We start from the raw sequence: 17,988 nt of genomic DNA on the forward strand, positions 1-17,988 counted from the left end.
GGAATCTGGGTTTGGTTGCTGAGCCAGCTCTTGACAGGCAAGGGACACCATTGTACAGGACCCAGGAGAAGCCTGCTGCTCATTGGCTCCACCACAGGGTTTAGGAATGGCGCTTTCCTTCTTCCCTGCACCTGTCTCAGAAGCTGCCTCCAAAAAAAAAAAAAAAAGAAAGAAAGAAAGAAAATCTATCCTTTACCTCCAAGGTTGCCCTCATATCTAATTTCAAAACCCAAATCCTCCATTCACAAGCCAATGCTTTTCATTAACATAAACGGGTGCACAAACAGGAACCACGATATAGTCTGTTTTACAGTCAGCTGACTCTCAGCCATACACATTTGTTGCCAGAATTAGCTTAGGCTTCATCTTTCCTAGCTGAGTTTGTGTGAATCTATGTGGGCTCTTCACATAGGCTTTGCTGGGGCACTAGGGAAGGGAATTGCCTTGCATGCCAACACACGCTGGTCCACGTAAGCATGCTGGCAACACCACCAGTGTGCCAGAAGCCTCCTTGAAGTACCCCTTCCCCCCCCCCCCAACACCTTCTGGCAGCTCACTTTTACAAACCAGAACACATCCTCACACTTAGGGAATGCAGTTACTCTTTCTGATGCTAAGAAACTCATTCCCATAGGAAGAAAAGTCAGGATGCTATGACCAAGGACACAAAGAAGGCTGGGTATAACAGTGGCCACCTATGAGCCCAGCTATGCCAGAGGCATAGCCAGAAGGATCGCTATCCCAGACTAAATGGGGCCAAAATGAAAGACCATAGCAAAAACATAACTAAAAGAAAAAAAGAGCTAGGAGTGTAGCTCACATGGTACAGTGCCTGCCCAGTTAGCTGGAAATCTGAAGTTCAAATCCCAGTACAGCCACCCCACTCCCCCCCCCCCCCGCAAAAAAAAGGTATGAAAAAGAAGCAGCAAGTCCAGCTCCTCCTCATATCTAGAAGAGTAGATGGGAGAAGAGAAAAGCAACATTGATGGCCAGGAGAGGGAGAGCAAGAAACAAAACAAACCAACAATACCCAAAACCCTCCTTGTCCAAGTGTGAGGTTGTTCCAGTGTGCTGTCATGAAAGGCAATGTGCACAAGTGAGCTACCCCCTCCAATGAGGAAAGAAATTCTGAACGCTGAATAACTCTATGAGAAGTAACTATTGTAACTTTCGTTTTATATGGAATATTGGGAACTAAATGGTTGCCAAAATTTTCTAGAACAAATGCAAGGGTAAGCTCATGAATTTATAAAACTGTCAGAAATTATCTCACAATAAAACCTGGTTGGTTGGTTGGTTTTTATGGTTCTGGGCTTGAATTCGGGACCTAGGTGCTGTCCTTGAGCCTCTATGTGCTCAAGGCTAGCACTCTACCACTTGAACCACGGTACCACTTCCAGCTTTTTCTGAGTAGTTTATTGGAGAAAATCTCATGAACTTTTCTGCCTGGGTTGGCTTCAAATCACGATCCTCATCTTTCAGCCTCCTGAGTAGCTAGGATTATAGTTGTGAGTTACCAATACCTGGCTAAAACCTGGCTATTCAAGAAACTAAGATCTGAGAATCATGGTTCAATGACAGCCCAGCCAGACAAATCTGTGAGATTATCTCCAATTAACCAGCAAAAAGCCAGAAGGGAAGTGTGGCTGAAGTGGTAGAGCACCAATTAGTAAGTGAGAACATAGGCCCTGATTTCAAGCCCCAGTATTGGTACAAAATAAAAAACAATGGTTCTAAATCTCATCCTCTGAAGAGCAGACAAGAATAAAATGGTTCAGTGTACCACTATTCCAAACCCTACCAAAAGCAAATTTCATGTAAAAAAAGAAAATAAATAAATTTCTAGAAATCTTTCCATCAACTTAGTTTGGCTATGTGTGTTTAAAGTGTTTTAAGTATTAGGCTGAAGTAGAGCTCAATGGTGGAACACTTGCCCTAGCATGTGTAAAGCCCTGGGTTCATTCCCAAACACCACAAAAAATAGGTCATAAAATATTAAAACAAAGTTAAAGCCAGAGACCAATAGTTCATGCCTGTATCCTAGCTACTCAGAAGGCTAAGATCTGAAGATTATGGCTTGAAACCAACCTGGACAAGAAAGTCCATGAAACTCTATAACCACCAAAAAGATGGAAGTAGAGCTACAGCTCACATGATATAGGCTTGAGCAAAAAACTCAAAAATAGTGCTCAGGCCCTGAGTTCAAGCCCTAAGACTGACTGGCTGGCTGACATGCACGTGCTCACGCACACGCACACACACACACATGCATGCATGCATGCATACACATATACCCTCAATTCAAATGTATAAAACTGAGTAAAAATTAATTCTTCAAGTATTTTATAAAAAAAAAACCTAACAGCATTCATTTGCTTAGCAATCTTCACAGGTTGGTAAGGACACAGATTTGGAGAGAAACCACTTAAAATCTATGACTATACATCAGAGACAAATTTAAGGAAAAGAAATTCCTAACAATTCATATGGTTACATTTTAGTTTTAATTCATGGAAAATCAGAAGTGTGATATACTAAAATCTAAAATCAGAAGTATAACCTAGATCATGCTAACTGAACTTGAACCTGTTTGGTAATTTTTTTTTTAATTTCAATTTTAAGGGCCTAACAGAGTTGCCTTAAGGGGTACTCAAAAATGATTTTTTAAAAAAAGTCATGTCTGTTGAAACATTGTAAAAGGAAAGTATTTGGTCCTCATTTCTAATCATTTTCATTTGAAACATCAAAAGTAAGAATAATACTGAAGGTCAAACTGAAACAAATTGTACCTAATGGACTAGCTGGGACTCCAAATTAGCTCTGCCAACATCACAGTATGTAGCACTGGTACATAGCCATTGTGATCCCATTTTCCTCAGTACAATGAGTGGATCTGTAACCTATAACCAAGGATCATGGGGTCTGAAAGGTGAGGAAGCCCAGCCCTCCCTGGGAAAATCTAGCACATGAATACTTCATAGCCCAACTTCCATAAAATATTCATGTCAAAACAAATGCCTGCTTTAAACATGAATTCCCTATACTTTCAGGACCAAAAAGTGCCTTCTTAAAAAGAACCCAAACAAATCCCGGCACCGGTGGCTCAGCTACTCCTAGCTACTCAGGAGGCTGAGATCTGAAGATCGCAGTTCAAAGCCAGCCCAGACAGAAAAGTCCCCATGAGACTCTTTTCTCCAATTAACCACTTAAAAACCAGAAGTGTCACTGTGGTTCAAGTGGTAGAGTGTTATCCTTGAGCACAAAGAGGCTTAGGGACAGAACACAGGTCCCGAGTTCAAGCCCCAGGATAGGCTAGAGATATTCAGTATTTCCTTTCAATTTAAAATGCTTCTTGTACTATGAATAACGGTAGGCACGACCTATACAGAAGAAGTACATAGCATGACATTTTCACTCTTTCTACCTTTTCTCTATTCTGATCAGGATCAGCAGTACTTCCAAATGAGATAGAATGAGGAAGCCCCAAAGATCCCCAGGGTGTATTGGTTCACAGCAGTTATCTATTGCTACACAGAAAATTATCCCCAAACATAGCTGATTATAACAACAGACAATTACGACTTCCCATAGTCTTGGAGTATGGAAGTTTTATTATTGACAGAAGCTTCAGCTCTTTATCAAATGGACATCTCCGTGAGACTGCCTGACAGAGGCAAGTGACCCTAGAGGATAAAATAGAAGCTGCAATGTTGTATGTCCTGGTTTCGGATGTCACATTCCATCATTTCCTCAATATTCTTTTATGTTTTGCAGTTGTTTCCAAATTCCCTTAAAAAAATATGTGTTTGTAGAAATTTTTTACCTTGTCTCAATAGGGGTTTTAATTCAACATTTCAACTGATGAGTACAATGCATCTTGCTCAGTTTTACTCCGCTATTAGATAGCTGAGCCCTACTCATTGAAAGCTACTCAAGTGAGAATCATTGGGGTTGTATTTGAGGGTGGACTACTACATTTCTCTCTGGACCTCAATGATTGTCCACATACAAACTTTATAAACCCTAAGGCCCCTAAAATTCTTATTCCTTTACAAAGTGGCACCAAAGTCCAGAATGTCACCATCTAAGTCAGAGCTAGGAGTGTATGAGCTTCCTCAAGTAAAATTCCTTAAGTATAGGCCTTGACTACAACCTGATTGCGAAGTAAAAAGCAGTTACTTACCCTCCCACTGGCATCCAATTATGGTGTGATGGATACATCATAACCACAAACGACATGCCAGCTCAAATTGTGGGTAAAGGGAAGACATGGGAATCACATTCTGAAATTTGGCACAGCATAAGCTGTCAGTTATTTATTAGGCTGTAAGCCAGGGAAAAGTTTTTCATGATGTCTGGTTTCACTCTCTACAGTTTTCTTTCCATTCCTAAAAACTCGTCTTTCCCTTTCCTTGAAACACAGCCTGTGTCAGCAGCTTTCTCAGTTGGTCTCCTATCTTTCCTGTAAAAATTTGGGGAAGTAAATGCCTCTCTTACTTTAGTCATTTTTTCTCTTTTGGTCTAAGCTATCAGTGTTTTGGAAAGAATAATTCCCTCAAGGACACTATAGATCTTCTGTGAATCTTACTGGACTTCATTGCATTGCATAAAAGTTGCACCAATCGATCTCAAGAAAAAGTCTAGTCATCTGAGATGGAGGAGAAGACAGTGGAAGCCCTATTGCTAGGCTGCAATCTCCTAGCCACTACCTTCAGTCTTTCTAGGAATTTAAAGGATTTTTATAACCACACCTTCAACCCCCTCATTAGACCTACATGATTAACTATCATTGACTTCAAAATGGTGAATTTTATAGTATGTGAATTTCAACTCAACAAAGTATTTCTGAAAGGGTCTGTCTCCAATGTGTTTAAAAATATGTGTTCTCTGTAAAGTGCTAGGCTTTTTCACTCAAGTCTGGCATTCTATCTCTTGAGTCACACCACCATTTCTGGCTTTTTGAAGTTAATTGGAGATAAAATTCACAGACTTTTCTACCCAGACTGCCTCCTATTCTGCCATCCTTAGATATCAAGTTCCTGAGTTGGCAGGATTACAGGCTTGAGCCACCAGTATCAGCATGGTTCAATTTTGTGAGTGTTTCTATATTTATTGTTATCTTAAGTACTACAATGAAAAGTACTCACTCAAGTTGTTGGAAGTCAAATTTGAAATTTTATTACAAAGTTGTTTTTTTTTATTTTTAATTTTGGATCTTCCAAGGAGAAGTGAAAGTGATAGAGCTAGGTAGGCATTTCAGAGGTGTAGTATGCTTTAATGAGGACATAGAGTTTTGCATAATAAATGATTTGACTTGTAAGAGAGGAAAAATCTGAAATCTAAGCCATTGTATCGAGCCCAGGGTTTCATGCATGCATCACTAAACCACATTCCCAGTCCTCTCCTCCATTTTTCATTTTGTTATTTTTTTCAAATAGGAGTCTCATATTTATGCCCAAGTAGGCCTGGACTGTTTTCCTCCTATTTATATTTCCCACATAGCTAGTTAACAAGTGTTAAACACCACACCCAGCTTTTTGTTGGTTGACATGATATCTAGGTCTTGAGAGCTTTTTGCTTGGACTGGCTTTACACCTCTGTCCCCCTGATCTTTACCTTCTGTGTAGTTAGGATAACAAAGGTGAGCCACCATGCTCACATATATATACAACACTTTTTTTTTAAGTTTTTTAAGTTTTGCTTGGTTACCTAAAGAAAAGACTCAGCCATTGCAAATAACCACTCCCAAGGACAAGCTCTGTAACATAAAAACAGGAATAGAGATCAACCAGGAAAGGTGAAAGAAAATACCAAGCAGCACCAGAGGCCCTGGAGATTGCATAGCCTAAAGATGCCAACTACATGGTGATTGATTTTTTTTTTTTGCCAGTACTGCTTGGCACAGCAAAATCAAGAAACCACCCCACCAAGCAAGGCAGAGCTGAGAATTGGCAAGTCAGGGCAGCAGAAAGCCAAGAGAAGGAGGGCTGAAAGCTCTGGTACAAGGTAGTTATTGAAATGCTTCATTAACTTGGCTTATTACCATTCACTACATTGAAGCAATGACAGGCTTTGTCAAACTACAGCATGAATTAAGTGACAGTTTTGCACATTATTCAAATTAAACCTTACAGCAGCACAAGTGAAGTCATTCTATAACTCACCTACTGTTTAAGAGGGGGGAAAAGTGCTGAAATAGATGCTTAAAAGTTCTGTCCTCAAATTATCCATGTTCTGTGATGCAAAGTAAAACAAATGATGGCTTTAAGAAAACACGTCATAATGCTGCTGAGAGTCTTATAAAGCAAGGAAGCAAATTTAAGGAAGGAAAATGACATGGTTAGCACTTGAGAGACAGCTGGGGACTGGAACGCCTTTCACCAAACCCTTTCCCCTTATAAATCACTTCCACAAATGATGGGCTTGAATCAGTAGCCCTGATTCAAACTCTTTCAGCCCTGAGGATCTGCTGCTTCACCAGGCTTTTCATCATTTCTAGGCTATAGAAATCCAAATACTTCCTCACGTGATTGTAAAACATCAATCCTAAATCCACATCCTTCAGAGACACTGAAACTTATCTCTCTCCCACGCAGGCCCTGCAGCTACTCAGGTCTCTTTTCTCTGACTTCACAGGTTCCCACACGCACTTGTACCTTGTGCCTCATGTAGCATTTTTCATGTTTCTATTTTGGGTGTGTTTTATTTTGTGGTACTAGGATTTTAATTCGGGGCCTTGTTAGACTCTTATGGCTTGAGCCACATTTCCAGCTCTGCTTCTTGCTAGCTGTTTTAGGGATGAAGTTGACTGAACTTTCCCACTGGCTAACCCCAAACTATGACCCTGCAGATGCCAGCTTCCTAAGTAGCTAAGTATGGGCACCAAGCTCAATTTTTAGATCTTGTGTTATCTCAACTGGCCCTTTAACCTGACTAGCTAGTTTTCCCAGGTTGCTACCTGTTGAGTTCTTACTTTATGCCAGGCAGCCTACTATGGTACTTTAAGCAAATTAGCTTACCCAAGTGCTTGCCAAAAAAACTGTGAAGTCTCATTGTTCCCACTTTATGCACACAAATACTGGAGATTACAAGGTTGTATGCCTTGCCCAAGGTCATACATTAACTTGTGAAGCTCAGAAACAAATGCAAGCAGTGTAATTCTTTAATCGGTGTTATTCACCCATGTATTAGTTTCCTGTTGGCTGCTGTAACAAATTGCTACAACACAGTTTTATTATCTAACAGCTCTGGAGGTTAGAAGCCTATGGCCAGTCTCACTGGGCTATAAAATCTGGATCCCACAGGGTGATTCTTCCTGTTGCACTCTAAGAGAACCTATTTCTTTGCTTATCCAGTTCCTAATGGCCACCTACATTCCTTGGCTCACTGTTCCATCACTCCATCTCCAGAACAAGTAGGTGGAATCTTTACAGTGTCATCTTTTTCTCCTTCCTCTCAATTCCTCTTTCCTCCATAAGAATGTTTGTGATTATAATAAGCCCACTTGGATCATCCAAGGTGCTCTCCTAGACTAAGGTCAACTGATGAGCAGCTTTAATCCCATCTAATACTCACTGGCCTTGTAAGGTTTTCACTGTGGATTACAATCAAATAGACCTCAACATCATCGAGGGCCATTTTTCTGCCTATCAGAGCAACTATGCCTCCAGAAGGCAAAGGCCTATCTATATACTGCATCTTCCTTCTGTGCCTGAAACGTCTGTAAAGCCAGCTGGACAATGATCACTATTCATATTATGTGAGGCTCACTAATATTACTGATCCTATAAAGCAAGGACTGCAGTGCATGTGTGTGAATTTATGAAAAAAGGGATATATTGTGACTGTTAGCGCTTGCAGCATGTGTTCAGTAAGTCACTAAAAGTCTCTTATTGCAGGTGTGGGTACTTTTTATATTACATCCCCAGCTTTGATCATGCATCTTTGACACTGATTTCATGCTGTTGGAGGAAGACCTGTGTCTTTAAATTGACTGCAGGTTGATGGAATTTGGAAGAAAAATAAAGAAGATACAGAAGAATTTGAATTGCAAATTTTGTTATCTTGTTAGTGAGTTGTCATGGATCAAGGCAGAAAGTGCAAGCCTATGTATGTAGACGGCATAAAACCACTTCTGTGGCCTTTTGTCAACAAAAATATAGATAAGATCTATTCTTGACAAATACTGCCTTGGAGACTTGGGCCCATCCAAATCAATTTTTAAATCAATATTTTATTCAGTTGTATTTAAACTAGCCAAACTAGTATTGACTTACCATCATGCAACCAAGCATAAAACATCTTTCTACAAATATTAATGAACAAATTAGGAGCTGTTGTAAAGCACAGAACCCATAGGGGTGGAAGAAATCAATGAAGCACATTATAGCTTAGCCCTTCACTCAGTGATTGACTGGTTAATAAACAAAGCCTCCCATTCCACAGAAAATAAGAATAATCCATCACACTTTCTTGTACTTTTTAACTCCCTATTATTGAGGTTAGGTCCCAGAGATATCCAAACTAGTGGTATAGAGCAACTGCCTTGAGATTGGGGTGGGGGGGGAGGTAGAGGGAGAGGAAGGAAAAGGAAGGGGAGAGATGGAGGAGGGATTAAACACTAGCAAATCAAATGAGTATAATCTCAGGAGGACTCCAATTGACCAAGGAACCCAAATTCCCATTCTGCCTGAAGGACACCATATAATGTTATGTGAGAATGCAGGTCAGGATTGCCCTTCCTCAAGAAAGGCCAACAGTAAGCACTTGATCAAAACCATGCATGCTGGCTCCACTTTTTAAAACAAGTAATTTTAAAACAAATAATGGTGCAAAGCCAAGCAAAACTGAGCAAAATCATATTATCTGTAGCAGTGTCCTGCACTGTCCAGGGAACAGCCCAGGAATCTACTGATTGAGAATATTTTGTTGGGGTGGACAACATGAACTCCCAGCAGTTACCTTGATTCTTGATATTCTCTCTCTCTCTCTCCAGTGCTGCAGGGAACAGTATCAAAACATTACTCACTTATTTATTTTATTTGCTGACATCTGCCAAAGTGCAATCTTTTGTACACTACCTCATCCCCTGCAGGTTTGCTCTTGATTCTTTCCTTGCTCCACCAACACTCCTGTGTCCTATATTCATAAATACTTCAATACCCTCTCAATCCATTAGCAACTCCTGACACTGCTCCATCAAACACTATGGAAACTCTGACCACTTTTCATCAATCCCTGAGGCTACCATCCCCTCTTGCCTGGATAATTGTATCAGCCAGGCTCGCCAGAGACACAGAACCAACAAGATGCTTATAAAAAGGGACTGATTATAAGGAAGGACAGAGGCTGAGAAGTCTCAAGATCTGGGTTAAGCAAGCTGGAGACCCAGGAGAGCTTGCGGTGTAGTGCCATCCATAGTCTCAAGGCCTGAGAGCCAAGAGACTTGATGTCATCAATGATACAAGGTCTAATCGGAAAGGCAGCAGGCTCAAGACAAAGAAGAGCCAGTCTTTCAGTTCAGATCGAAAGCAGGAAAAACCAGTAGGGAAGAATCATTCTGTCTTATTAGCAGGAGGGTCAGCCTGACTGTACTACAACCCTTCAGCTAATTGGATGAGGCCCATCCATCTTAGGGAGAGTAAGTAATCTCTCATACTCAGTCCAATTGAAATGTTAATTGCATCTAAAACACTCTCACAAACACACCCAAAATAATAGATGCCCACATATCTGGGCAACCAATGTCACAGATAAGTTGGCATCACAATCACTGAAATTATTCTCCAACTGCGTCTCTTTTTTTGCATGATTTTCTCCAGTATATTCTTTACACACCAAAAATGTTCTATTTTTTACATTTGAAATATAACTCATCTGCTTCAAATATAGAAATCAGTAGGGTTTTTTCCTAATATATGCAGATATGTACACCCATCATCACAGACAACCAATAACACTATAACAAGGAATTAAACTAAAATAACCCAATGGATCCTCATCATACTCTGAGAAAGATGCAGTCTACTCAACAAACTCCATGCAGATTCTCTCGCCTACCTCATGGTCTATATCCCCACTCCTCCTGGCCAATCCCTCTCTTCTCTTCCTTCGGTCTGCCTCCAATCCCTTCCCCGAGTTCCCAGTGCAATGAGATGTTTGCGAGCATTTGCTGTAAAATGCTATTCATACACACCCAATCCTTCTCCGTGCATTTAGGTTATCTTCTCCACAAACAGGTATTACATTTCTTCACTGTACTTACTGGCACTTTTCAGGATATGATTGATGGATTGATTGATTGTGAACTCATCTCATCTCACTCCATGGAATGTCAGCTCTATGAGGAAAGAGCTTTCTCTGACCCATTTGCTAGGGCTCAAGTGGCAATAAATACTGAATGTTCAAAAAACATTATCTAGGGGTTGGGGATATGGCCTAGTGGCAAGAGTGCTTGCCTCGCATACATGAAGCCGTGGGTTCAATTCCCCAGCACCACATATATAGAAAATGGCCAGAAGTGGCGCTGTGGCTCAAGTGGCAGAGTGCTAGCCTTGAGCAGGAAGAAGCCAGGGACAGTGCTCAGGCCCTGAGTCCACGCCCCAGGACTGGCAACAAAAACAAAACAAAACAAAAAAACATTATCTAGGAAAAGAGGTTACTAATAGACCTAAGCCATAGATCAAGAGACCAGTAGCTCCTACCAGATTTACATCCAGGATTCCATTTTGTTGGGGGAGACCTAAGGGTGGGAGTAGTTACTGGAGCTTGAACTCAGGGCCTGGAGGCTGTCCTCAGTTTTTTCACCCTACCACTTTACCCACAGCTCTACTATTGGCTTTGTGGTAGTTCAGTCTCACAGACTTTCCTGCAAGGCTGGCTGAGAACCATAATCCTTAGATCTCAGACTCCTGAACAACTAGGATTACAGGCATGAGCCACCAGCGCTCAGGAATTCTAGTATTTCAGTTCACTTGTTCTTCCTTTTCCTATTTCTATATAATAAAAACTACTTTAAAAGAATGGTCCAATTTTAGTTATGAAATTGTTGTCTATGATACAATCCACACAGATATTGAATCAATTTTTGAAGCAAGTACATTTCACTCTCCAAGTTAATTATAATATGGATTTAGCAATTCTCATTCATAAATGTTTAAAAAAAAGAAAAAGGTTGCCCTCAAGGCTGAAACTTGGCATATAAACATTGCTCTCAGATTTTGAAAGCAGCAGTTGGGAACTCTAGGGAAGTGCTCCTCAACTTGTGCCAGCACCCCGATGAAGAAATGATGATAGAAATACAAGAGTTTCCTGTTCTGCAACACTGACTCACAAGGATGAGGGAAACAGCTTCGAGGCTGATGCTGAGTTTTTATGTTTCCACTCTTGGTGACTCTTATCTTTAATTGAGAGTAGGAGAAACACAGAGACAAGATGGCTTGAGGAAATCTCCCAAGAATACTTTATAAATAACTCAACAATCCTTGGCTTATTTATACGCCACCTATATAGACACCTTAAGACTCTCAGACATTTATATCTAATATTTGTTCACCTTGAGAGAACGCCAGTGCACAATCTCCATTCTGCTAGCCAGATTTGATACTGGATAATAGCAGACCACTTCAAAATACAGATAACTTATCCACTGAAATTCCAAGAGATCATATTATCAAGGATCATATTATCAAAAGATCATCTAAATTAATATGTAACCAAGGAAAATTCTGTTTTCAATGAATAATGTGATCTTATTTTTAGAAAATGCTTGGCTTTCATGCTATAATTTCTGATAAAAGCATAATAATACAATCAAAATAGTAATTTTATAGTGCTGTATTACATCTTTATTTTTGAAAAGTGTACTCCATATTTTTTGTATTAGTGTTCTTGTTTAAGAAAACAATGAGATTGATAATCTAGTAAGGTCATTAGTTTAAATTTTTAGAGTTCAAGACAAAGTTATCCAAAGAAAGTTATTTACCTTCCCTTTGGAGAATAAAATGTTTCTTCAGTTTATAATACTGAAACTCCACATGGCAATTTTAATGCAATTCACTGATAGCCTCCAGTATTTATTGTCAATATCCAAAAATGGGATAATAAAGACAAAACTACATCTTTGACTCAATGAAGCATCAAGGTCTGATATAATGAATATGAAATTGTTTCAAGGCAGTGGCTTGTAAGAAATAAAAATTAAAGAACCCGGTAATTCATGGAATTCTTTATTTGTTACTCATCAAATGCAAAGAAATGTTAAACTTCAAGAGAAAAACACAGTTAAACTGGAGTAGGAAGCATGCTTTTGGAGGCACGACGGCACTGTCCCCTCCGCCCTCCCTAGTTGGGGAATGTGGTAATCAGAGTCGGCCAGTAAGAATGCAGCTCTTATTAACTAAGCAATCAAGTGGACAAACATGTGTGAATCAAGAGGATTTGCTAGGCAGAAGCCTTTCCCTGTTTGTTTTTTAAGTAGATCTCTCCTTAAATTGACCTATAAAATCAGTAATAAAATGGCGAAAAACAGAAGACACACATATTTATGCAGTTATTTTATAATGGCTACATGCTACTTGCCATCTCTTTGCATACAACCACATGTTATCAATGTTTGCTTTATCTACCTATATATTTATTTGTGCTGGTACTGGGGCTTTCACTAAGAGCCCAAGGTGCTATCCCTTATCTTCCCCCCCCCCACCCCCCTCTCAGGGTAATTGTAGATAAGCAACTCCAAACTTTTCTGCCCAGTCTGGTTTTGTACCAAGTTCCTCAGATCTCATCATTATGAGTAGCTAGAATTACAGGCTTGACTCATCAGTGTTTGACTCAATGTTTTCATTATATATATATATATATATATATATATATATATATATATATATATATATATTTACTTACTAGCTTTAAATTGTTATACAAATGTTTTTCCACTCAACATATCAATTTATGAGTAGAATACATTTTGGTCAATGTTACCCCTTCCTTTCTCAATGTTTGTTTGCTTGTTTTTAACATTTGTATTCTTACAATACCCAAATATATTCACCAACATCCCTACCTTTTTATGTTGCTTTCTTGAAGACATACACTGCATTGACCCAGCACGGAGCAACCCTAGCCTTTGCCACTTTTTCAAGTAATAGATGATCTATTCTTTCCTGATATGCATCCTAGTCATACTCAATTATTATTTCAGGATTTTTTTCCTCAACCATACCAAATTCATCCCTGCCTCCAACCCAGCAAATACTACACTTGAATGAAAACAGTGCTTATAATTGTACTTCTTATATTACTTTAACCCAGATAAGAAAAGGACACAGAATTAGTCTCTTTTCTTAAAAACACTCTGTCCTGTGCTCTCACACCTTGGTTTTATTTGTGGAAAACACCCAAAAATTCCCCTTGTATCCCCACAGAAGGAAAGATGGGGTTTTCAGAGTCACTGTGTAAGAATACTTTTTGGAGAAGCACATGCCAACATCTCAATGAGTACATTATCTCAATTGTATAACAATTGTATAACATTTTCCACCACTGCTAAAGAGAACAACCATATGTTTGGCAGTGATTTCAATACAAGGTAGGAAACACTAGTTTTCTGTTATATGAGAAAGTGAAGGTGAAAAACTCAAGTAACTTCTGGAAAATGGTGCATAAATGAACACAAAGAGTTGTCTTATTTCTTGAAGCAGCCATCAGAAAAGCAAGAGGAACTAACACATGCAACTGAATAGACCAACCTGGGATCTATGCCCAGTTCCTACATTTCACAGCATTCCTGAATTCATAGTCAACCTTCCCAGCTTCTATGCCCACCCAACACATTTAACCCCTTGCATTAATCTAAAAGTATAATTCAACAGCAATGACATTCAAATTAGTCCCTCTGCCTCATATAAATGATGGTGTGCTAGAGATTTTTCTGCTGAGCCCACTGATAGACACAAATATTCAAACAACTTTTCCAAAACTATCATTCCTTTTCAATTGAAAATCACAATGGAAAATTTGAAATCAATCAAATCTAGTCAGTCCATGTAAAATACAAGACAGTCTTAGCTATTATAAATGCTGGGAAAAGAATATACCTCCAGCACCTGGTAAATAGAGGTCAGGGCTGCTAGTAAAGATTCACAAGACACAGGCAGACATCCAGCCCCGAGAAGTATCTCAGGCTGGGAATGTGGCTTAGCGGTAGAGTGCTTGCCTAGCATGCACAAAGCCCTGGGTTCAATTCCTCAGCACCATATAAACAGAAAAAGCCAGAAGTGGTGCTGTGGCTCAAGTGGTAGAGTGCTAGACTTGAGCAAAAGAAGCCAGGGACAGTGCTCAGGTCCTGAGTTTAAGCCCCCCAGGACTTGCTAAAAAAGAAAAAGAAAAGAAATATCTGCTCGCCCAGTTTCAGCTCCTGAGTCTGGGCTGCCACCCTGGCCAGTAGGTTTGCTTTTTACTTTCCCAATAAATCCATCCTTTTATCATCTTTTTGCTGGAGACTGAGTGGTAGACTCTAGGAGGAACCAGGAATCCCCTCCCTTTGGGGGAGGGGGGGTGACTCCATTACATCAACCTCCTACATCTGTGCCACACTTGCTTGTTTGTTGCTTACTCTATCCCCTACCCCAAGCCACTACATTTGTGGTACGCTTTTACCTTTATAAACCTTACTAACAGAAAAGTCAGGGCTCTCAATCCAGATCCGTTGCATCGATGACGGTTGAGTCCAAGCTCGAGCTTGCAATAAACACTCTTTGTGCATTTGCATCGGAAAAAAAAAAAAAGAAAGAAGTATCTGCTCATATCCACCCAAATGACCACAGTGCTTGATTTACCTAAATATATTACTAGGTTTCCATGAGAACCACAAGACTTAGGTTAACAACTTCCTTGATGTTTCTACACAGATTGTATTTCAGGCATACTAAGGTATGAAATAAAAACATTATTCTGCTTCAACAGCTCTCTTCACCACCTGGATAAAGTTTTAGTTTTGAGTTTCAATGTGTTCAACCTACATTTGAAAACAGCTAATTTTTGGATGCTAAACTTCTGGGCTAGATTTTAAAAAAACATAGCTTTGTAAAGAACAGAAAGAAGAGGAAAGGGTAAGAAGGAGAATATATTTCTTTTCTTTTCTTTCTTTTTTTTTTTTTTTTTTGCCAGTCCTGGGCCTTGGACTCAGGGCCTGAGCACTGTTCTGGCTTGTTTTTGCTCAAGGCTAGCACTCTACCTCTTGAGTCACAGCGCCACTTCTGGCCGTTTTCTACATATGTGGTGCTGGGGAATTAAACCCAGGGTTTCATGTATGCGAGGCAAGCACTCTTGTCACTAGGCCATATTCCCAGCCAAATATATTTCTTTATAAATTAAAACTTCCTCAAATGAGAAAATCTCTGTCTCTAGAAGATGCTAGAGAACCTACTAACTACTCTGCCAGAGAAAATAATTATATAAATGTTTTGAGCAAAGCTTTCAATGTAATTCTCTATCATCTAAACAGGTCTAGAATATCATTGCTCAGGAAATAGCCCATTGCTTTTCCTGAGTCCATCTATAAAAATAAATCTACTGTCTTGACTTCAAAACCAAATATACATGGCATGTTAAGACTTAATTAAGTTGGGAAAGTATAATAAATGACTTAGGAAAGAGTAATGGAAGGGAGCACTTGGATTACCATAGTAATTTCCTGAGTTATAGCTACGTCATTCTTATCTTCTTATGGCATTCTTCCTGTGCATATGATTTCACACAGCCATTGCTTTATTTGGACATTCGTCATATGGGACCACTCTACCCCAATACGATCTTAACTAATTACATCACCTGTAACAACCCTATTCTGGAGGTCACATTGTAAGATTGAGGTTTAGAACTTCCTTGTATCTTTCTCTAAGGGGTTGAAGATAGAGTTCAACCTTCCACACTTAGCCCATCAAAGTCCAATATAAAAACCTATTAATTTCCACAATAAAAATATTGTTCATTCATTTATTTGAAAAAACTCCTTCACCCATAGGCGCCAGTGGCTCACACCACCACTCAGGAGGCTGAGAGCTGAGGATCAAGGTTTAAAGACAGCCAGGTAGGAAAGTCTGTGAAACTCTTATCTCCAATTAAACACCAAAAAAGCCAGAAGTAAATCTAGAGTTTAAGTGTAAAGCCTTAAGCCAAAGAAGCTCAAAGACAGTGCCCAGACCCCAAGTTCAAGCTCTAGGACACACACACACACACACACACACACACACACACACACACACACACACACACACTCTCTCTCTCTCCTTGATCTCCTATACTTATCAGCCACTGTGCTGGTGTTATATATACAAAAATCAGTAGTAATGTGCTGGTGTTATATATACAAAAATCAGTAGTAATCTGTAGACTACTAATAATCATTCTGAGTCGGGTTGTTTATCCTTCTTCATTAAGTGTCAAAATTAAATTCCTGATATCCTCCTTTTTAAGAAATTCTTGCCAGGAGCCAGTGGCTCCAACTTGTGATTCTAGGTACTCAGGAGGCTGAGATCTGAGGATCACAGTTCAAATCCAGCCCAAGGAGGAAAGTCTGTGAGACTTTTATCTCCAATTAACCACCAGAAAACCAGAAGTGGACCTGTGGCTCAAAGTAGTAGAGCAAGAGCCTTGAGTAAGAAAACTTCAGGGACAATACCCAGGCCCTGAGTTCAAGCCCCAAAACAAACAAAAAATAAAAGTTGGAAGTGAAGCTATGGCCCTTGAGAGCTAGCCTTGAGGGGAAAAAAATAAATAAAGCTCAAGGACATCACCCACATAGGCCCTGAGTTTAAGCCCCAGGACTAGCATTAAAAAAAAAAAAATTATAAAGAAAGAAATTCTCAACCATCCATCTTTATAGTCCTATTACAATTGCTCAAGCAGTTTTAATTATTATTTATTGAAGTGTTAATATATTACAGTTCTCTGTAACACATTACTGTTGAGGTGTTAGTCTACTATAGTTTTCTGTAACAAATTTATTTTGTGGGAGTTTCTTGGTTATTTCCTAATTTCTTTATGCAGTTGCCCTTCCCCAATTTTGAAGTCCAAGAGCATAATCATCTTTGTTCCTTTAATATACTCCTATAAATGATTAAGATCCTCAACCTATAATTTATTGAAAGAAAGAACATTCATTGGATATCTGTCAGAAACTCTGTAGTATCTTGTATTTTGAGAAAAATCATCCGATTTAATATACCCGACATACATTTCATTTTCATTTCTAAAGATAAAATCCAAAGTAGATAGAATCTCTGATGCTTGAAATAGAAATATTTGAGCAAGTCTTTGAGCTTAAAAATAAAATACATTTGTGCTTACATCTAATCAAACAATCAGAAAATTGAATAAAATCTACAGTTGCCAACAATAACAAACCACTACAATCTAAGCATTTCAAATATGCAGGGTGTTTGAGATCAAAGGCTAATTTTACTTAAAACATATGTGACTGAGCCAAGAATTGACTATTTACAATCAAAGTATTGAATATTGGCCAGGCACCGGTGGCTCATGTCTTTAATCCAAGCTGCTCAGCAGGCTGGAATTTGAGGTTTAAGGTTCAAAGCCAGACCTGGAAAGGTCTATGAGACTCTCATCTACAATTAGCCACTGAAAGTTGGAAGAGGAACTGTGGCTCAAATGGAAGAGTGACAGACTTAAGTGAAAAAGCTACAGAATAGTTTCTAGGCCCTGACTTCAAGTCCCAGTGCTGGCATGTACACACACACATGCACATGTATGCAGATACATGCACACATACGTGCATGCACACACATACACACTCACAAAGTATTAAAGCACTCAAAGAATAACTGAAACCATTTGAAAAGACACAGTCCAATGTAATTCAAACCTTTACTTTCATGAAAGTTCCCTAATAAATGCCATTTTCATCTAAAACTTATTTATTTCATTTAACTAAATATTTCCTCCTAGAAAGATTTCCCAAGCCAAGTT

At 39.3% G+C, this 17,988-nt stretch overlaps 1 protein-coding gene across 5 annotated transcripts in view; it reads right to left on the minus strand.

The window, feature by feature from the left end:
* Positions 1-17,988, minus strand: part of Lmo7 (LIM domain 7) — a 178,446-nt gene that overhangs the window by 96,352 nt on the left and 64,106 nt on the right. The gene's annotated exons all lie outside the window — the stretch shown is intronic.

The sequence above is a fragment of the Perognathus longimembris genome, chromosome 3 (assembly GCF_023159225.1).
Source record: "Perognathus longimembris pacificus isolate PPM17 chromosome 3, ASM2315922v1, whole genome shotgun sequence".
NCBI lineage: Eukaryota > Metazoa > Chordata > Mammalia > Rodentia > Heteromyidae > Perognathus > Perognathus longimembris.